Source organism: Zootoca vivipara, chromosome 3, assembly GCF_965207765.1.
Source record: "Zootoca vivipara chromosome 3, rZooViv2.hap1.1, whole genome shotgun sequence".
Taxonomy (NCBI): domain Eukaryota; kingdom Metazoa; phylum Chordata; class Lepidosauria; order Squamata; family Lacertidae; genus Zootoca; species Zootoca vivipara.
This window is the reverse complement of record NC_142586.1, coordinates 18307455-18330530: the sequence shown is the minus strand read 5'-3', so window position 1 is coordinate 18330530 and position 23076 is coordinate 18307455. Positions and strand designations below refer to the sequence as shown.

The 23076-nt window shown below is 42.7% G+C and overlaps 1 long non-coding RNA gene across 1 annotated transcript; it reads left to right on the top strand.

Moving 5' to 3' along the window:
* The first annotated feature begins 7080 nt into the window (after positions 1-7080).
* Positions 7081-20099, top strand: LOC148686174 (uncharacterized). The gene is made up of 4 exons (XR_015949368.1): positions 7081-7749; positions 8017-8112; positions 15624-16024; positions 19749-20099. It is a non-coding gene; the product is annotated as an uncharacterized LOC148686174 (long non-coding RNA).
* Positions 20100-23076: the final 2977 nt, after the last annotated feature.

Sequence of the window (23076 nt, the reverse complement as noted above, 5' to 3'; positions counted from 1 at the left end):
GCTTTGCCCTTCTATGGGCACCAAAAATGGCCACCGCCGGCTTCAAAAGTCGCTTGTACGCATGTCAGGAAGTGCGCCGACGCAACTTCCGGTGTCGTTCCGCCCATCTATGGGCACCAAAAATGGCCGCCGCCAACACCGGAAGTCACGTCTATGCACTTCTGGACATGTGTGGATGTGACTTTTGAAGCTGGCGGCGGCCATTTTTGGTGCCCATAGAAAGGCAAATCGGAAATAAAAAAAATGGCCACCGGCAGGAGAAAATAACGGAGAAAAACGGGAGATGAAGTGATACGGGGGACCACCAGGAAAAGGTAAGTAAAAAAGGGGTTTTCCTAGGGAAAACGGGAGACTTGGCAGCTATGGAGGCAGGAGAGACAGATTAGCATCAACCTCACCACTGTCATGCCCCAACACTCTGCTAGTAAGTGGTTAGTGGTGTTTGGAGGGCATATTCAAGAACAACTCCGCCATGTTGGCTGCTCCTGCCTCCAAGGTGCAAAATCCTGTATTCCTATCTAATTCTAGAATTTATTCCTGAATTTGTATCACTAAACATAGCATATGCCTTCCTCTGTAGTCTTTTTCCCCCATGTGACAATTCCTTCTTTGGGGGCAACGTGGTCACTTTACGTCACCCACAGTTGCAAATACAGTCTACCAGTTATGTACTAAGCCTTCCTTGTCACACCAAAAAACAAGAGATTTAATGGGCCACATGGTGTGTAGCCCTGACTTGTAGGGGCTAATCAAATAATATATGTTGCAATCAGGGCAACATACTGTATAACTTCACACACACAAACACTTTTCTGCAAGTACACAGTAGTAGTAGTAGTAGTAGTAGTAGTAGTAGTAGCAAAGGTAAAGAGACCCCTGGCCTTTAGGTCCAGTCGTGACCGACTCTGGGGTTGCGGCGCTTATCTCACATTATTGGCCAGGGGAGCTGGCGTACAGCTTCCAGGACATGTGGCCAGCATGACAAAGCCACTTCTGCCGAACCAGAGCAGCACATGGAAATGCCGTTTACCTTCCCACTGTAGCAGTACCTATTTATCTACTTGCAACTTTGACGTGCTTTTGAACTGCTAGGTTGGCAGGAGCTGGGACTGAGCAACGGGAGCTCACCCCGTCGCAGGGATTCGAACTGCCGACCTTCTGATCAGGAAGCCCTAGGTTCTGTGGTTCAACCCACAGCCCACCTGTGTCCCAGTAGTAGTAATACTTCTCCAATAATAATAATAATAATAATAATTTATTCCTTATATTCCTTATACCCCCCCCCACCGGCCAATACTAAGCAAAGCTCAAATCACTCTGGGTGTGCATTAATGCATGTTAGGAAAAATAAGGAGTTTGTCTGGCATGTCATGTTGGGACAATTCGTTTCTCTCCCTTTCTATAAAACTGAGATGCCTACGGAAGTGAGGAACAGGGGGGGGGGGGTAAGGAAAAGTTATGAATTTCTCTGTCTTATTTTCATATATCAGTACCTGGGTTTCCACCAAAGCTGTGAAAAATAGGTTTCTATTTCAGATGAAGGAGATTGCATTGTAAAATGGAAGGCATGGTGCTTTGAGAGCTCACAGGACATTGGTATTGTCATGAAAATTGAGGCCGTTGTGCCCAGCATCTGTGAAGTTTTCCCTTTAAGTGCTGCATGCAGAAGAGATATAAATCGTTTTAAACGAAAGGCAAATCTTTCAGAACTTACTCCATTTACAGTTAATCTGAATCTGTAGACTAACAGAGGAATTATATTCATGTTTGTTCAGCCCTACTGTGTTCAGTGAGGTTTGTTGCCAAGGAAGTGCATAAAGGATTGCAGCCTAAGTTAATGCATCTCATTTGCCAGCTAGTTTATGATTTCAGGACTCATTGGTCATTTCGGGACATTCAGCCTTGCGGAAGTGAAGTCACATGAGGGTGCAGATTGAGAGACTGCAGGCCAGGACATTTCTTAACATATAAGGTGTGGAAACCTTCATGGATTCTCCTCCAGTGAAGCTTCACCCAAATGCTTTTAAATCTGCTTGGGTCCAGTTTAAATTTGGAATCATAGTATCATAGAACTGTAGAGTTGGAAAGGACCCCAAGGGTCATCTGGTCCAACCCCCTGCAATGCAGGAAACTCAGCTAAAGCATCCATGGCTGATGACCATCCAACCTCTGCTTAAAAGCCTCCAAGGAAGGAGAGTCCGTCACCTCCCAGGAGAGACCGTTCCAATGTCACACAGCTCTTACTGTCAGAAAGCTTTTCCTGATGTTCAGTCAGAATCTACTTTCTTGGAGCTTGAAGCCATTGGTTCGTGTCCTACCTTCCAGAGCAGGAGAAAACAAGCTTACTCCATCTTCCATGTGACAGCCCTCAATATATTTGAAAATGGCTATCATATATCTCCTCTCAGTCTCCTTCTTTTCCAGGCTAAACATATTCAGCTCCTTCAACCATTCCTCATAAGGCTTTGTTGATCATCTTGGTTGCCCTCCTCTGGACACATTCCAGCTTGTCAACAGCCTTCTTAAATTGTGGCACCCAGAACTAGACAGAATAGAGTGGTACAATTACTTCCCTTGATCTGGACCAGGCACCCCCAAACTCGGCCCTCCAGCTGTTTTGGGACTACAACTCCCATCATCCCTAGCTAACAGGACCAGTGGTTCAGGGATGATGGGAATTGTAGTCCCAAAACAGATGGAGGGCTGAGTTTGGGGGTGCCTGATCTGGACACTATACTTCTGTTGATTTAACAAATTGCAGATTTAGGTGCTCTAGACTCTGTGATTTAGGATGTGTCATCCAGTTTTAAGCTATGTGTCATCCAGTTTCCTCAGCCCTACTGAAGATGCTGGGAATTAAACCGGTAATCTTCTGAATGCATAGTATGTTGCTGCTGAGCTACAGACCTTTCCTTAAGGAGGAAGGAGGAAGCTTGGAGCAAGGGAGGTGATACTGAAACAGCAGCAGAGAGGAGATACAAGCAGTGAAAAAATTATAGGGTTAGTTGTTTTTCAGCTCCGCCCTCCAGCAAATATTTAGAACATTTTGTATTGTGCACCTTGGATCCCAATATCTTTCCTGTCTTGGATATTTGAAAAAAGCTCTAAATTATTCCTGTTCTACGCATCATCAAGTGACACATCAACATTCCATGTATTACTCATGAGTGCTGAATTGGAGAGGGAGATGTGCAACACCTTTACTGACAAGGTAAAATGGGGTCATTTCCTAATTATATACATATTATGTAACTGAAATGTACAGAACGGTAAATGTGAATACAGAATATTCTTCCATTTTTCACAGAGCACTTAAAGGGAAACCAGAGGACATTTTTTGTAACCCTACACTGGAAGAACAAGTGAATGTACTGCATGAAAAATACTGTTGATATTTGCTTTTGACTTAACCACCCTTTTCTCTGTAATATCCTGCTGCCACATGGATATTGCCTTTCTGTTATATGCAGAAAGTTACACAATCCCTTGTGCTATTAAAACAAAAGATTCAAGATAGCAAAGGGTAGAAATCTCAGTGTTTAAAGGAGCGGACTAACAACGTGATCTTATGAATTGGATTTAGCTACCATGGCAGATTTGCCCTATGGACTATATCTAAATTGTAAATTCTGAACCATTTCCTGTCAACTGGACAACTTCAGCTGCCTCTGCCTCTCTCCCCCATTCTTACCTTCACATTTGGAGGAGGGAGAAAGATTGTTCCCTGCTGCTCCAGAGAAGCGGACACGGAGCAATGGATTCAAACTACAAGAAAGAAGATTCCACCTAAACATTAGGAAGAACTTCCTGACAGTAAGAGCTGTTCGGCAGTGGAATTTGCTACCAAGGAGTGTGGTGGAGTCTCCTTCTTTGGAGGTCTTTAAGCAGAGGCTTGACAGGCATATGTCAAGAATGCTTTGATGGTGTTTCCTGCTTGGCAGGGGGTTGGACTGGATGACCCTTGTGGTCTCTTCCAACTCTATGATTCTATGATTCTATGATTTGGCTGATGTACTTTGGTGCTAGACTCAATATTATAAAAATTCTGTACAGTGCTAGACTTGAGGGTTAAAGAGGGAACTTGGACTCCACCCCCCGGCAGAAACATCATCTGTTGCAGCAAGGGTAGGAGATAATCAGTTCCTCTGCAGCATGCACGAGGAATCTGTGGCTCTCCAGTTATTGTTGGACCCCCAGCTCCCATCAGCCCCAGAGTTTCACAACAACTGAAGGGGCACAAATTTCCTATATTACAGCATCAATGACTGACCCACAACGCACTGCTTCCTATGGCTTCCAAAGCATTTCCAACGCTGCCAGGTGACCACGTAACTGTTACATGCTCTAGGATGCAGTGTGTGGGAATGGAAGGATTTCACACATACACATACACAAACAGCCATGTGTGTGGACAGGTAGCATTTTTATTTATTTAGCTATTACATTTTTATACCACCCTTCATCTGTAGATCACATGGCGGTTCACAGCATTAAAGTACAAGATAAAAACACATGCTACCTAATAAAAACAAGAACAAAGCAAACCAATAAAAACAAGAACAAACCACCCCCACCCCACTCCCGTACATGGTCTAGCAAATGCAATGATCAGGAGTGAAAGAAGAGGAGAATGTGTGAGGTCATTACTGCACATGTTAACCCTCCCTACTGGCTGGATGGTATTTGCATAGGTAGGAAACCAATTACTGGTGCAGATATTAATATTGTGCAGCTTGAAGCAACTGGATGCATAAAAACAGACTCCTTATGGAATAAATGGACCCATAAATATTATTGAAAGCTTTACTAAGCAGAACTTCTTCAAAACAGGTGCAAAAACAATCAATGATACATCCAAATAGCATACCTGCCAAGTTCCTGCCGGAAAAATAAGGGATCGGCAGACTGGAAGTAGCGCTGCCGCCATTTTGGAACTGGGCGGAGCATGCTCAGAAGCGACTTTCGATGCTGCTCTGCCCAGTTCCAAAATGGCCACCGTGGCGGAAGTCGCGCTGCGGCCATTTTGGAACTGGGCAGAGCAGCATCGAAAGTCGCTTCTGAGCATGCTCCGTTCAGTTCCAAAATGGCCGCTGCGCCAAAAATCGCTTCTGTGCATGTCCAGAGACTCCAGACATGCGCAGAAGGAGCGTCCCCTGGCCGGTAAGTAAATCGGGGGAAAACAAAACCGGCTGGAAAAATGGGGGTTTCCTGGGGAATGCGGAAGACTTGGCAGCTTTGAAATAGTTCCATCGGACATATACTTGTCAAAGCATAGGTTCATGTTCTTAGAAATATTATATAACCCCAAACAGACTTAGATTCAAAGGTCTCTCTCACCTAACAACCTCCATCAGCCTGCATTCCAGCCTGAGGCTGTTTCTCCTGGAGATGCATCATTTGCACATCTTTCTCTCACTGCACCAAAGCAACCTTCTTCAAAATGGTGATTTGCAATTGAATACCCACACCATGTGACCTAAGGTTAAAGACTCACTTGAAAGAGCTGAGAACATCAACTGTTAATCATTAACCCATCTAGAAGCTTAAAGAGCTCTCTTCTAGATTTTGTATGCCACACTGGAATTCTCCAGTGTTAAACCCTTCAGCAACATACATACATACATACATTCAAAAATTTCAGTGTTCAATTAAACAATTAGCAGTTAATGGCCCCAGCCGCCCCACACAGATGGTTCCCTCTTACACATCTTTGGGAGGTGGCATAGGAAGAAGCTACCTCCTAGCCTGCTCTCATGAATAAATCAGATTGTGCCTTGAAGAAGACCCAGAACTATGGTTTTCATACTCACTGTCTTCAGGGAAACAAGTTCCTATTGACCTATGTTGCATGGTAACTCAGCATATTGGGAAAAGGTGATCCTAAGGCTGACAATCAGTTCATGTGGGTCACTGTTGAACCTCATTGATGCCCTGGATGAACTAAGAGGGCGATGTAGAGCACACCCAACATTCTTCCATGACTCACATTGCAGGGAACATACATTACAGGGAACATACGAGAAGGTCTATCAACAGAAGCTTGTCTACTTCTACTGACCACCTCATTGTGGTGCCCCTGAGGAAGCCCATAGTTACATGGATCAGAGTTTAAGAACTACTTCCCTAGAAGAATACGTTCTTAAAGTCTCCATGGATGATTGGTGCAATTGTGGGCCAGTCGGCCTAGAATCAATTTCTTACTAAGTAATGGAACAGTTAATTAAAACAAAATCAATAAATATTTAAAGCAAGAGTGCATAATTAATGGCAATCAATGTGGCTTAGATGGAAAATAGGTCAAGCCAAGCAAACGTGTGATATGACATTCATTGATGAAATTGATTGACTCCACATTTGGAACAGGGTTTTGCTGATTAATCCTGATAACCCCAATTAAATATGATCAAAGGAAGTAATGTATCATAAAGAGCTTTATTGGATGGCTGCTGTCTGATCAGGATATTGTTGAAGTGAGGACTTCAGCATGATTCTAAGTAGAACAAAAGTACAATAGTTTGGCAGAAGGGAATGGGATGACAATCAGGTTGCAGTTTTAAATACTTTATGCCAAGTGAACACGTGTGAAGAGAATGGGGTCTTTATCATGACATATCACAGAAATAATTCTCAGGTATGAGGGTCTTGATGATTTGAAGTCACCAATAAATATATCCTTTTAGCACGGCAGTCTTTGATCAGTTTAATCTGTAGATTAGCCAACTACAACTCTAGTTGATTATTTTTAAGGGACAACTTTTCACTTTGCTTGTGTTATTTTAAAGGCCATTTTGGCTCTGGATTGTTGCGTTCTTGATCAGGGAGAAAAAAACACCTGATGATGGCATTTCGTCTAACAAGAGGAAGGTTTTGTTTATTGAATGGTAAAATACCAGCTTCCTTCAATGTGATAAAAAGCTACTTATAGTGGGATTTTGGCAATATGCTGGTTCCCCCCCCCATTTTATTAATAGATTAATCTGCTAAGAATAAGATGGTGATTAATAAACTGAGGTTCTTTTTCATTGGTGGATGACCTTAATTAAGCTAATCCTTTCCAAAGCCATTTACACAAGTGGCCAGCATTGCATTTCTCCAAGAGGAAAAATTCTTATTACAGTATAATTAAAACTTTGAAACTATAATTACTTTCTAGAGGTAATTCCTCGCGCCCAGCAGCGAAAGTTCACATGCAGCAATGAATGAAGTTATTATGTTCCTGCCATTGATTGTACTAGACTTCCATGCCGATGGAGAAGGGGTGACTGTCATAACCACCAACTTTTCTCGTTGTCACAACAGAACCCTTTGGTAATCAGCGCTGAACATAAGTGTAATGTATTCTGAGTTGCTTTCTTCCCCTTCAGAGCCAAATCAAGCAAGAAAAACTGCTCGCTACAGTCTCAACAGCAGAGAAACAGAGGCACGGAAGACAATTTATCAAAAGTGACGTTAGGGCAATGGCCCGGAACCGGCCTAGCCCAACCAAATCATCAATCACTGTAGCGAAGGACTGTACGTCTCCTTGCCGTAAATGAACTGGAATGAGGAGTGTTGCCAGAGAAAGAGATCTCAGCCACAGTCCTCTGTGAAGCAGTCCAATCTAATGACAAGTGTGTGTTTTCATTTTCCGGAGACTCCTCTTTCACCCAGATCACGCAAAAGGGTGTTTTATCTTATTGTTGGCTTCCGTGGGTGTAATTATCAATTTGTGGTCATCTTTCACATTTTGCCATTTATCGCGAGCCAATGGTGAAAAGCAACAGAAAGATTGTCAGAGTAAATTTGTTTCTTTTCCATTGTATGTTTACAAATCAAGTTAAGTTGCAATAATGAGGTGGGGAGGCAGGCGGATTTAAATAAAACTAGGTGGTGATGGTGGTGGTCTTTTACTGCCTTTCCTAAAGCATACCAGACCGAGAAAGCTATAACTTATTTAAACGACCCAAATAAAAGCCCACACAAAAATATGACAGCGCAATGTTCACCTACCACACTTCTGTCCCCTTTTTAAATTAGATGCCATTGAAGCTGCAAGAATGATTGATTGGAAGACATGAGGACCATAAACATTTGGGGAAACACCATTGGATTAGTGAAAGAGAAGAATTTCAGGTAAGAAATGCCTGCTGTTCTAGCCAGACTTTTAAACCACTGTAACTGTGCTTCTGTTACTCAGAAAAGCAATCATTGATCTCCACTAATATAGCCCAATCATAGGCTTGTAAACCCCACTGTTTTCAATGGATCTACCCTTTGCTAAAAATGTGGAGGATTGCAGCCTTAATATTATACTTTTTTATAACCAAAAAAAAAAAAGAAGAGGGGAGCCACATTAACTGATCCGAAGGTAAAGGGACCCCTGACCATTAGGTCCAGTTGTGACCGACTCTGGGGTTGTGGCGTTCATCTTGCTATATTGGCTGAGGGAGCCGGCGTACAGCTTCCAGGTCATATGACCAGCATGACAAAGCCACTTCTGGCGAACCAGAGCAGCACACGGAAACGCCGTTTACCTTACCGCTGTAGTGGTACCTATTTATCTACTTGCACTTTGACGTGCTTTCAAACTGCTAGGTTGGCAGGAAGCTCCGTAGGTAGGTAGTTTAATTATTTCGTAGCCATAAGTTTTTAAAATGTTTTTAGCTTTGTGTGTGTTACCTGCGTTTGTTATTGCTCTCTTAGTGAGGGGGCATTTACACTGTGGAACTCCCTGCCTATTGACACGAGGCAGGCTCCTTCGCTATACTCATTCCGGTGTCTGCTAAAAACATTTGTTTAGAGAAGCCTTCACGAATATCTAGAATGCTGTTTTTCATTTTTATTGCTGGTTTGACTCTTTGGACATTTCAATTGTTTCAATTAATAATTCTGCTTTGAGGTAGTTTACAATCAAGTGGTATATATATTTTATAAAAATCAATGGATACTGTATTATCAATAACAATTGATGTTATTTTTCTTTTCTTTTTGTGAGCCACCTTGAGTGCTCCCTGGGCAAAAGGCAGGAAGCAAACAAACAAACAATAGAGGGAATAGACTCGAGTGGTGCATGTAAGCCCTACCTCCAGCATGCTTTCGGGCTCCTCTTGGACATTCATCCATCGCTCAGGAAGATTTGATTGGGGCTTCTATGTGTGCTCAGCTATGTGAGGATCAATTGCACTGTAAAAAAAAACACTCTAAAAGTTTCCTACACTGCATGGACAGGTCAAATCTAGAAAGCTGTAGTCACATTTGCAATACTTGCAGAACGTGTCCAGGCACAAAACACTGCGTATTCATTTGAGAGACCATATATGTGTAACCTTCTTAAACACATCTGCAGCTAGATTCCTTCCTTCCTTCCTTCCTTCCTTCCTTCCTTCCTTCCTTCCTTCCTTCCTTCCTTCCTTCCTTCCTTCCTTCCTTCCTTCCTTCCTCTTGGTAACATCCTCATGAGAAACTGAAAAACAAGCCTCCTGCAGAACTGATGACTGGTTTGATTATGCCATTAGGCAAACATATATTTGAGGATTCCTTCAGTAGCACCTAAAAGACCAACTAAGTTTATATTTTGGTATGAGCTTTCGTGTGCATGCACACTTCTTCAGATACACAGTGCACACTTCTTCAGATACTGAGTGTATCTGAAGAAGTGTGCATGCACACGAAAGCTCATACCAAAATATAAACTTAGTTGGTCTTTTAGGTGCTACTGAAGGAATTTTTTTATTTTGCTTCGACTCAGACCAACACGGCTACCTACCTGTAACTATATATTTGAGGAGTGTTAGTTTATTCGTAGGTATTTCTCTAATTGCCTGTTTGAAGAAATCCAGGTGCATTTCACTTCTGATGCGTATTATCCCATGTGCTACATTCTAACACTTCAACAGAAGACAAAATTGAATCCCAACAGGTTGCCTAGTAACCGAGCTGGTGACTGTCAGATTTAATTAAAAGAGAGAGTACTTTGTTTTAGGACAGTGTTAATTTTGACCCAGCTTTTCAGCAAATACTCTGGAAAAATTGTGTGAATGTGGCAGACAGTGCAGAGTGCTAAAGTAAGTTGTCAAGATCTGTTTCGGATGCCAAATTATTGTGTGTGTTTTGGGCAGTGGTGGAGAGTTTATACTGCAGAAAATAACCTTTCTGGACACATAAAGCCTGGGTTTCATCGCCCTCATTCTAGAGTAGCACTGAAAAAGCAAGATTATGATCCAGCTGCGAATGATTTGATGATTTCAGAATGTATGAAGCAAAGGAAATAACACATTAAGCAATGTACATAAAAAATTGCTGAAGACAGTCTAAAGTAACACATTTCTATATTTTTTATTAAGAAGCTGCACTTTACATTTATATGATAGCATTTGCACAATAACATTTATACCAAGAGTGGCTAACATTTTGGGGGCTGATCAACATGTCTGGGGCTGCAAACTGGGGGTGACTAACTTGTAAAACTGGGTGTGTCCAATTGTTTATATGATAACAGACATTTACAGTGGTACCTCGGGTTACAAACACCACTAACCCAGAAGTAGTACATTGGGCTACAAATTTTGCCCCAGGATGAGAATGGAAATCGCAAGCAATGTGTTTTGATTCAGTTGTATACTATGATGTGACCTGCCTTGGGATTGTTTTATGATGGAAGGCAGGGTATAAGATCAGAAAATAAATAAGTACATTTTCAGGAGAAGTTAATATCCTGAACACAGAATCCATTGCCATTTGGTGGTTCCCACTGCTTTGCAGTTCCTTGTGCTGATGGAGTCTAATATATGATCACAGCTGTAGAGGCTCATTCTCTCCTTTTATCAGCTGACTTGAGCTCTGAGATTTTCTCTCCTTCAGATACTGGCCTCGGCCTAGTATACATGAAGGAGCATCTCCACTCCCATCATTCTGCCTGAACATTGAGGTCCAGCGCCGAGGGCCTTCTGGCGGTTCCCTCACTGCGAGAAGCCAAGTTGCAGGGAACCAAGCAGAGGGCCTCCTCGATAGTGCTGCCCACCCTGTGGAATGCCCTCCCACCAGATGTCAAAGAAATAAACAACTATCCGACTTTTAGAAGACATCTGAAGGCAACCCTGTTTAGGGAAGCTTTTAATATTTGATCAATTGTTGTATTTTAATATTTTGCTGGAAGCCGCCCAGAGTGGTTTGGGAAACGCAGCCAGATGGGCAGGGTATAAATATATTATTATTATTATTATTATTATTTACATTTGATTACAGATGAATATTTCTTCAATATGCAATAGCCAGCCATGCAAATGTGGAGCAGAATAATTAAAAAAATATGAAATGTAAAATTTTAAAGTCAGGCTGGGGAAGTGTTGAGATGTTGTTGGACCTTCAGCCCCCTTCATCCTTGTTTATTGGCCATATTAGCTGAGGTTGATAGGCGTTGGAGTCCAACAACATCTGTTGGTCACAGGTTCTCCATCCTTGCTATAAAATGACCACCCCAAAGTGAGAAAGTTTCCATTTCATGGAAACATGGGGCACTTGCTTGCTTGCTTGCTTATTTATTCATTTATGGGATGCAAGATCCATTTTCCTTCTGCAATCACGTAAATACACCTGTGAAATGAGCTCGCCGTATAATGTCAAAATGTACATCTAAGTGGGTGGAAACATTGGGGGGGGGGAGATGGACTGGAAAAAATATTTCGCAGTGTCATAATGCATCTCTTCCATTAGCCAAAATCCAGAAGAGAATCGTGCAAGCTTGGTTCTCCTCCGCCCCCATATCTGAAATTACATATCACATGACATTGCACGTTTAAAGCTAAACCCATATGGTGCCTCTAAGGCAGGCATCCCCAAACTTCGGCCCTCCAGATGTTTTGGACTACAATTCCCATCATCCCTGACCACTGGTCCTGTTAGCTAGGGATCATGGGAGTTGTAGGCCAAAACATCTGGAGGGCCGCAGTTTGGGGATGCCTGCTCTAAGGCAATGGGAGATGCTTAAGCAAAAACATCAAAACAGGGGTTGCCTTGGCAGTTTCCCCTCTTGTGTGCATCTGACCCCCCCCCCCCAGGAATACAGCCACTGTGTAAGTACTCCTCTAATGATATCTCTAAGCCGTTACAGTAAGGATGCTACAAGGCTGTGGTGATTGGCTATAGGATGGAAGTGTGTGAATAATAAATAAGATTAGCATTGCCTGTAGATTCCTCATTGATGGAGAGGGTGACTCAAATCGTGACTATCCTATGGGAGGTAATTATGCTGTCCTGAACTCAAGTGTGACCTTCTTGCCTCCCTTATTTATTAAATCCAGGCTTGATGTCTGGTTTCATTTCAAACTCCCTGCCTAAAATGGATATCCCGAGGCCAAATGCAGTAAGGCAGTCAACCCCCTTGCTTGCCAAGAGCCAATATTTTTTCAAAAGAATCTATGCCGGTAGATTATTGTGTCTGTTTCGTTTAGAATCAGCATTGCTTTTCTTGTTCACTTAAAATCAAATACAATTCAGTTCAGGGGAAATATACCTTAATTCACAAACAGGTTTCTGGCATGTCCTTTTAAGTCCGCCTTCACCAACCTGGTGCTCTCTAGGTCAGTGGTTCAAATCCCCACAACGGGGTGAGCTCCCGTTGCTGTGCCCCAGCTCCTGCCAACCTAGCAGTTCAAAAGCACACCAGTGCAAGTAGATAAATAGGTACCGCTGCAGCGGGAAGGTAAATGGCATTTCCATGCGCTCTGGCTTCTGCCACAGTGTCCTTTGCACCAGAAGTGGTTTAGTCATGCTGGCCACATGACTGGGAATGCTGTCTGTGGACAAACGCCAGCTCCCCTGGCCTGAAAGAGAGATGAGCACCAAAACCCCATAGTTTCCTTTGACTGGACTAAACCATCCAGGGGTCCTTTTACCTTTTGCTCTCTAGATGTCCTAGACTACAACTTGTTCTTCTTTCAAAAGAACAAGAAACAGGTGAAGTGGACCTCCAGGTTGAGATATTTCATTTATATATTTATAGAGACTCTGAAATCACCGGATCAATGTCCGGTTCAATCAATTGAATGTTCCATTCAATATAATGCAACTGAGGAAATGAAATATCTTCCTTGATTGTGACTGATGCCTCACCCTCATCTCGATGTGATAAAGCAGTGACGTTCAGGCTTTCTGCCTTCAGGCAGCACTGACTGGTGAATCTCTTTGCTCTGGAGAACATCACAGCAAGGGGGAGACCAACCTGGCCTCAACCATTGGCCAGAAAAAAAGAGCAGCTGCAGAGAGCTGGCTTCCACCTCCAGGTTGGAACTCAAAATGCCAGTTGCCCCGGGACTTTGGCACTGAAGGGGACTAGGCTTTGGTACCACCCACCAGCCAGATCTAAAGGCTACTGGTATACTCTGTGTGTGTGTGTGTGTGTGCATGTGCATGTGACAGATAATTATTACCTGTTACTTGTAAGTCCCTTTGAAAATCATATCAAATAATATAATGGGCGAGATCTCTAGTGGCTACACCAGGCATCCCCAAACTGCGGCCCTCCAGATGTTTTGGCCTACAACTCCCATGATCCCTAGCTAACAGGACCAGTGGTGAGGGATGATGGGAATTGTAGTCCAAAACATCTGGAGGGCCGAAGTTTGGGGATGCCTGGGCTACATCATGGGAATAAAGCAGGAGCAAGAACCTCAGGTCACCATTTGCATCTTCTGACCCCATAGCATCTTCTGATCAGAATAAAGACATGGCCCATTAGGTATGTCCTGATTTTATAGGTACTTTAGAGAAATCTGCTGCTTTTTTTAAAATGAGAAATCTGAATTTTACTTATTTTATGTATATATCTTGCCCTTCAAGTGCTTATTGATCCCTCGTGGTGACCAATTTATAAATTGTGAGGTTGGTGAGCGACAGAGAAAGCTCTTCCCCCTCCCCATTTCTCTCATCCCTGGCTTCCTGTCGGCATTGGATCTGCACCAACCGCACTGGGAAATGTAGTTGGAAGGTCTGAAGGCTCACAGGACAGGTGGGAGAGTCTGGGAGAGAGAATGGATCCTGTTTCACTCCCAGTGAACATCATCAGTGGCATGGCCTTGCCTTTGTTTGTGTTGCTCAAAACTCTTGATAATTATAGGCCAACTGATTAGACCCTCTTAAAATAAATATTTTGTTCTTCATCAACAATGGCGGAACAGTAAGATAGTAATTACAAACAACAAAGCCAACTTTGTAGTAGTAACTGAGCAAGATTAAGCTAAGGACACCACTCAGGAGAGAACTGATATTAAAAAATGCAGTCCAAAGCAAAAAACATATAATATAATATAATTGTGCAACAGAGAGGATCTCAGTTTCTTCTAATCTCCTCGGCTGTTTTGGGACTCACTGGAGAGAACCAGAGGAAAGCACATAAACTAAATAGCTTGTAAAGTGACCTGAGTGGGTGGTAAATCCAAAGTTAATTCTTTCCTCGTTTTTCTACCTGAGTTGAGAGTCCTTGTGCGTAAAAAAGAGAGAGAGAAAGTGAATTAACTAACAAAATTGATACACCAAATAAACATTTAAGGTCTCCAGTCAAGGAAAATGCTTGTACCTGGTTACAGAGGTGACGTCCTCAAGCAGCAAAGGGGATGGAGTAAGAGCTGGAATCCAGCATTTAATTTACTTTGTGAATAGCCTCATTGCAAAAGTCAGCTGCTTCCATTTAAAATATACCAGTTAATATAAAAACTGGAGAGGGAAGCAGTGCAGAAGATGCCATGGGAATAAGGAATCTAATATTTCCCAGGGCATCTCAAGTACTCTTTTAAAACCCAGAGGTAAAAGATAGAAACTTTGCTAGCAAGTATATTGAGACATCATTACAGAATTCTTCAATTAGGAAAAGGAATGGATGGGGCTGTCCACTTTGGTTTCTCTCCATTTCTCATTTTCCCAGTTTCAAACTGCTCTGTAATCATAATTTCTTTTTTAAAAAATCATCATACAATTTCAACAGCAATTTAGTGCAATTTTCTCCTAATAAACATTCCTATATTGATGAATGAATCACACTTTTTTTTTTGCCATTTTCCATAACACAATGCATTTTTTTTATACAGTCATACCTTGGAAGTTGAACAATCTAGTTCTTGAATGATTTGGCTCCCAAACAATTGAAACCTGGAAGTGTCTGTTTTCAAACATTCTTTTGGAAGCCAAACATCTGACAGGGTTTCTGTGGCTTCTGATTGGCTGCAGGAGCTTCCCGCAGCCAATCAGAAGGCACAATTTGGTTTTTCAATGTTTTGGAAATTGAACAGACTTCCAGAATGGATTCGACTTCCAAGGTACAACTGTATATTAATTCAACTAATATATGCTTAAAATTCTACAAGGCAGGCTTAAGCAGTATGTGGACTGAGAACTCCCAGAAGTGCAAGCTGGAGTTTGAAGGGGCAGAGGAACCAGAAACCAAATTGCAAACATGCGCTGGATTATGGAGAAAGCTAGAGAGTTCCAGAAAAAAACATCTATTGATCACCTCATCTGTCTCCTGAGAAATCTTTATATGGGACAAGAAGCTACAGTTAGAACTGGATATGGAACAACTGATTGGTTCAAAATTGGGAAAGGAGTACAACAAGGCTGTATATTGTCTCCCTGCTTATTTAACTTATATGCAGAATTCATCATGCGAAAGGCTGAACTGGATAAATCCCAAACCGGAATTACGATTGCCGGAAGAAATATCAACAACCTCAGATATGCAGATGACACAACTTTGATGGCAGAAAGTGAGAAGGAATTAAAGAACCTCTTAATGAGGGTGAAAGAGGAGAGTGCAAAATATGGTCTGAAGCTCAACAGCAAAAAAACTAAGATCATGGCCACTGGTCCCATCACCTCCTGGCAAACAGAAGGGGAAGAAATGGAGGCAGTGAGAGATTTTATTTTCTTGGGCTCCATGATCACTGCAGATGGTGACAGCAGACATGAAATTAAAAGGCACCTGCTTCTTGGGAGAAAAGCAATGACAAACCTAGACAGCATCTTAAAAAGCAGAGACATCACCTTGCTGGCAAAGGTCTGTATAGTTAAAGCTATGGTAAGCTGAATCCCATAAGAATGTAGTGGGAGAAAAAAATTGTAAGTAGAAGCAACCCTATCTAAAAATTCGTAAGTAGAAAAAATCCTATCTAAACAGCATCCAAGATGGTGGACGGAGCTCCATTCGTAAGTAGAAACATTCGTAAGTAGAGTTATTCGTAAGTAGAGGTACCACTGTATGGAAGTGAGAGCTGGACCATAAAGAAGGATGATTGCTAAAGAATTGATGCTTTTGAATTATGGTGCTGGAGGAGACTCTTGAGAGTCCCATGGGTTGCAAGAAGATCAGATCTATCCATTCTGAAGGAAATCAGCCCTGAGTGATCACTGGAAGGACAGATCCTGAAGCTGAGGCTCCTACTAACATGAGTTTGACCAAACTGCAGGAGGCAGCGGAAGACAGGAGTGCCTGGCGTGCTCTGGTCCATGGGGTCACAAAGAGTCGGACACGACTAAACAACAACAACAAAGCAACGTGCATTTTACTGCACATTTTCCATAACATATGTATTTTCCAAATCTCTGGTTGGTTGGAGAACTGCATCAGTTCCTTGGAGAGCATGGAAGTGTGAATTTCAAAAAATAGCTGTGTTTTGTTCACATATTGATTTGAGATGTGTGGATTAGGTAGTTTCTAATTTAAAACCCTGTCTCCTCAACTCCAGTTTGGCCCATAGATTTGTGCTACAGACACTCTGCAATCCTGGGGACAATCAGCCCCAAACCTGGATCCATAGCAAAAGCAATTAAAACATGATAGAAATGGGGTTTAAAAATGCAGTATGGATCATATTCTTCCACTTACCAGCTGGTAAATGGAAGGATGCAATCGTACAGGGTGTTGCTCCTTCAGGGATGCCATTCGTGAAGGACTGGTGACCAGCACCACCCAGAACAAATCCTCTTGTTTACTAGCTGTTATATGGGAGGAGCCAATCCTCTGTAGTGCTGCTTCAGGCGACAGTAAAGAGGAAACGCCTGTCAGGAAAGAGGAGAGGTCAATCGTCTCCTGCAAAATTGCAGCTGTCCCTCCTTGTCATAGTTTCTCCCAGGAATGGCCCAACTGGGCAGAGCAAACTTGGCAAGCTCTCTTGAGGAGGAAGTCCCAGTTGGAGAACACTGCTGCCTTTTTAAATCAAGACAGGAACACAGAACAAGTTCTCTTAGGGTTTGGGATCTAATAAGAGATAACGTGTTTCTTGGATTCAAAGGATATTTTCCATAGGTCAATTTCAATGTAGGAAGCACACAACATTTCCTAACTGATTTCATGAACTACCACATCATGAGTCATCATAGGCCATTGCCTTTATATTTGCTAGGAAACAAGAAAAAAATGTGCACAGTGCATATTGGCTAGCATTTGTGTTTAAATCAATATATTTAGATGGTTCTAACAGTTTGACGGCAAAGGTGCTGGCGATGCTCATATGTTCACCTCAGAGAAATACTCCCAAATTCTTCTTTGTGCTCATTAAAATCTGAGCCAGAGAAGACTTTTCCAACTATACGTCACAGTTGTGGCTACCATTGTTTGAGAATTGTGAACCTTTTAAAGCCACTTTTAAGTGTCTAAAAGCCATGCTATGGTTAAAACACACACACACATACAACATAGAGGAATATGGAGGAAACCTGCTTTGCATACCTCAGTATAATGAGGTGCAGGCCTCTGAGCTCTTCCTTCAGGAGTTACTTTCACAGTGTATCAGGTCAATATAACATTGTAAATGATACTGTCTTTTCATCATCTGCAAATAGTGCTATGAACAGGATTGCCTGGGCTTGCTATGTGATTGGTATTCACCTTGCTTTCCACATGGGGGACAATGTGTTATACCTGGCCATGTTATAAAGATTGTCAGAGATAAAATGAGCCATGTGACAGACGGTTTAATGTATTCCCCACTAAGTGTCAAAGATAAAACTAACAGCCAAATTCTATCCAGCACTGCTGATATTCAGAGAGGCCTAAAATTTGAATTATGGTGCTGGAGGAGTCTCTTGAGAGTCTCATGGACTGCAAGAAGATCAAACCCATCCATTCTGAAGGAAATCAGCCCCGAGTGCTCACTGGAAGGACAGATCCTGAAGCTGAGGCTCCAATACTTTGGCCACCTCATGAGAAGAGAAGACTCCCTGGAAAAGCCCCTGATGTTGGGAAAGATTGAGGGCACTAGGAGAAGGGGACGACAGAGGACGAGATGGTTGGACAGTGTTCTCGAAGCCGCCAGCATGAGTCTGACCAAACTGCGGGGGGCAGTGGAAGACAGGAGTGCCTGGCGTGGTATGGTCCATGGGGTCACGAGTCGGACACGACTAAACAACAACAGCAACGACAACAAAATTCTGTGGAGGTTGGCCGATGCATTCTTGATATAGAAAAATAAAGGATAAAAACAAACAACATAGCTACAGTATAGATAACTATTACCTTAAGTAAAAGAGCTCAGTAAAACACAAACAAAACGCAACTTGCTGATTGCTCAAAACCCACTTTCCTCCCACACCCACCCAGGATTTTGTACCGCCTGCTTATTAAGGCTGGGTGCCCTTTCTTCTTTGAACAGCTTTAATAAATGTTTCCCAGAAATTCTGCTGCCTGGTTAGGAAAAGGCACCTGATCTCGGCGTTAAAATAGCAATCTAAAGAATGGGAGATGGGAGAAGAATAACACTGGGAATGATTAAGCAAATGACTTGAACTCCAGCTGTTGAGGGTGTCGTTCACAAGAGAATAATATGTGGAAGGTGTTTGAACAGCCCATTAGTTTGATTTCAAATCCTGGACATAAAGGCAATTTTTCAATGAAAGGTGCTTTATTAATATTACCTACTATAAAATAGTAGTTTGTGGGTTTTTAATTACCCATTCATATCTACTTACTGTTTTTAGCATACTTACTTGCTCAGTGTAAAATGACCCTCAGGAGGATAACTGCTATGTAGTCAAAATGGTACCAATTTCTCAGGGAAGAACAGAGGTTTATTTTAATATCAGGATTTCCTTTTCACAGCTTTGGATTCACCTGTAACCATCTGTATCCCTCTGAGCATCTCAGGGACTGGCTCTTTTTACTAGGGCTGTGCACAGGGTTTAGCCCAAGCCCAAATCCTGGAATGAATTGCACCAATTTGGGAGGATTTGAGCTTTAGGTGAGTCGGATACAAGACAGTCCTGGATTGCCTCGGGTTGAACCACCTGGAATGATCCAGGATTGTCAAGGTGCAGAGCGCTGGGTGGGAAGAAGGAGTATGGAGCACCAAGGACTGAGAATGGGAAGGATGGATAAAACACTGGGCGATATCCAGTCAGTGGAATGGACTTCTGTGAATGAAACAAGACCTCACCTTCATTTCCTTCTCCCTGCAGCCTCTTGTACCCCTCTCAAATCCACTCGGAGTTGAGAGCAAGTTTTTGGGATGTGTGGGAGGCTTCAGTGGAAAGGAAGAGACCCACTGCTGGGATAGAAGCTTGCTCCAACGTTACTGAATTTCACCTACTGTTTGGAAAGCTTGCTCTTAGTGTTGATGAAACCATTTCCTATGGTATAGCCAAGCAGCTGGAAAAAGCAAGAGATGCTAGTGGAGGACCATGTTGTTTATCAGTTGCTCAACAAGTAACTGCCAGCTACTTTCCTATTGGCTAACTGCCATCTGAGCGGCAGAGCATTGGCCGCCTGATGTTTGTTTATTCAACAGAGGCGAGTCCGAAAGCTCACATATTTCTTTGTCTGCCAGTGCTCAAACACCAACTGCTGAAAAAGGCCAAGACTGACAGAGTTGCCGACTGGCTTTTCAGCTGTCAAGGAGCAAACAGGATGACTGCAGGCAACTTGCATTATTTATCAGGATGGCGTTGCAACCCTAGCAAACCATTTCAGGGGGGGGGGGCAGAGATGTTAATCCGTGGTCTTTACTGGTCTTGCATTTTGCAGATCCCTTCAGGTGAACATAGAAAATGTACAGTCTACTGGCAGCATATTTTCTTGAAATTACATTGTCAAAGAACAAATGGTCTATTTGTCTAGGTCTGAATTAAAGGAGAGAATATTTGGTTGATAGAAGGGTTGGTTTTTTTGTTTTTTGTTTTTGTTTTACTTTCCCAGTAAGCAATTAGCATGCACAGGTTTCTTCCAAAGTGATCAATGGCGAGTGGACAATCACAGAGGCTATTTAATAGCTGTAGGTCTTTTAAATGGGTCGTGTTCACTGAAAGATGACCGGCCAACTGTATTATTCTTGTTAATTGAGCTGCTGCCTGCCTGAAAATACATTTCATCAAGCAAAATGGCTATACTATTTAGCAAAACCCAGAAAAGATGTACATTAATTAAAGGAAACTCCATATTACTGGGAAGGGGAGAGCACAGCTTCATTTTTAACAGATGTAATGCAGTCCTCAATAACCATTCAATTGGAAAGATATCAAGTGGTTCCATAATAGATGGTTCCATAATAGCTTCCGGGTCATGTGGCCAGCATGACAAAGCTGCTTCTGGCGAACCAGAGCAGCGCATGGAAACGCCGTTTACCTTCCCGCCGGAGCGGTCCCTATTTATCTACTTGCACTTTGATGTGCTTTTGAACTGCTAGGTGGGCAGGAGCTGGGACCGAACAATGGGAGCTCACCCCGTTGCAGGGATTCGAACCGCCGACCTTCTGATCAGCAAGCCCTAGACTCTGAGGTTTAACCCACAGCGCCACCTGGGTCCCTATACTAATACTAATACTAATACTAATACTAAAACTATAATTTATTTTGCATATGCTGGCCATCTGACTGGGTAGCCCCAGCCATTCTGGGCAGCATCCAACAAATTATATAACCACAGTAAAACATCAAACATTATACAGGACTGCCTTTAGATTCTAAAAGTCATATAGTTGTTTATTTCCTTGGCATCAGATGGGAAGGTATTTAACAGGACGGGCACGACTACTGAGGAAGACCTCTGCCTGGTTGCCTGTAACTGCACTTTTCACAGTGAGCGAACCACCAGAAGGCCCTCGGAGCCGGACCTCAGTGTCCGGGCTGAACGATGGGGATGTAGATGCTCTTTCAGTTATATAGGGCGGAAGTCATTTAGGGGTTTAAAGGTCAGCACCAACAGTTTGAATTGTGCTCGGAAACATACTGAGAGCCAATGTAGATCTTTTAAGACCAGTGTTATATGACCCCGGTGACTGCTCCCAGTCACCAGTCTGATGACTGCATTCTGGATTAGTTGTCGTTTCTGAGTCACCTTCCAAGGTGGCCCTGCATAGAGCACATTGCTGTAGTCCAAGATCTGATTAAGATCAAATCTAGCGGTTGGTGCCTACCTGTATTATCCACCAGACATTGCACTTTCCCAGACGTTTTGGTGCAATTCTCAGCAGTTCAAACTCTATCACGGCTAATTAACACAATCTACAGCCTTTTAAACTGTGGGGCAGTATTGTTTTCGCTTGCTACTATGGTATGTTTTTATATTGTAAATATAAAACAAGGTTTGGCCAAAGGGGTCGGCCTCTTTCCCTTGGCCTTCACCCCACCCCCAGCCGGCTGTCCATTGTCCTCCCAGGCCGGGGGGGGCGGGATGATGGCCATCCTGACCCAGGTGGGAGGCACCAGGCACCAGACCAGGTAAGCCCACTCGGTGTCACAAACCCCGCCCACCTGTTGGAAAAGGGAGGGCAGAAATTGTAAAGTGCCATATGATCCTTAGACGAAGGGCAGTACAGAAATTTAAGAAAGAATCATCATCATCATTTTAAAAACAAGATATAGTCTAAAATTTGCTTGTTAAAATATGTATGTCTTTTAAAAAAGAAGAAGAATCACAGATTCATGCGGAAAAGGGACAGAAGAGAATTAGGACTAAAATCATGCACAAGTAACTGAGAGCAGAAATAGATTTGTCCATCCCTGTTTAAAGATAATAAAAGACATGACCTTCGGCATCTGTGGGAATCTGATTGCATGGAGTACCTTTGAATTGATTAACCATGCTGATTAATGGATTAAAGCTTGCAGCCTGCTATATTTGGGACTGTGATGAAAGATGGTTCCTTCATTCTGAAAGCACTGCGTTTAGAAATCTCAGGCCAGTTCACTGCTTTCAGAGCTTTAGTATTCATGTCTAGATGAGGGTAACTCTTGTTCCCTTTACACAGAATCATTTTTCTGCTCAGTATCCATTTCCTTTATATTTACAGCTACACACACACACACGAAAAAGGACTGCTGTATTGAAAATGTGTTGGACGTTTGAGTCAGGCCTCCAGTGATCTGAAGGAGCCTGCAACAAAGAAACATGAGTTGCTTTTGCCCTAAGCAAAATGTCAAAAGAACAAATTTATCTAGACATGGCACTATTTTTTTTCCTTTTCACTCAGATACACTGCATAAAAAAAGGTAAGGGAAACAAGTGACGCTGTGTGGAAATAATTTTTACAACCCCCATGTTCAGAACATGACTTTGGGAGCCTTACATTTAAATGCATCTATTTGAAAAAGAATGGAATTGATGAAGAGTGGTGACATTAAATGAAGGGAAGATGGAGCTGCAGAGAAGATTTTTCAGTTAACACGCAGTGCTGAACTTACACACCATACGAGAAGAGGGCAGGCTGACTCAAAGCCAAATTACATTCCCAAACAGCTCTTGATTAGGAGCCAAACTTGAGGTCGCAAGGCAGCTTTGTGTAACAGTCTCCTGGTGGGCGCTATTCTCTTTTATTTTTAGTGTAATGTAGCCCCGATGGGTGGCAGATCTGAGAGAGGAACAACAAAATTGTTGTTTAACCCTCCCCCCTTGTTGCTGTGCAAGTACTTTGCTCTGGTGGGGGACAAACATGTCGAGAAAGAGTGAGGGAGCACCTCCTTCAACCATATTACAGTACAGTGGTACTTCGGGTTACAAACACAATTGGTTCCGGAAGTCTGTACTTAACCTGAAGCGTACTTAACCTGAAGCGAACTTTCCCATTGAAAGTAATGTAAAGTGGATTCATCCGTTCCAGACGGGTCCACAGAGTACTCAAC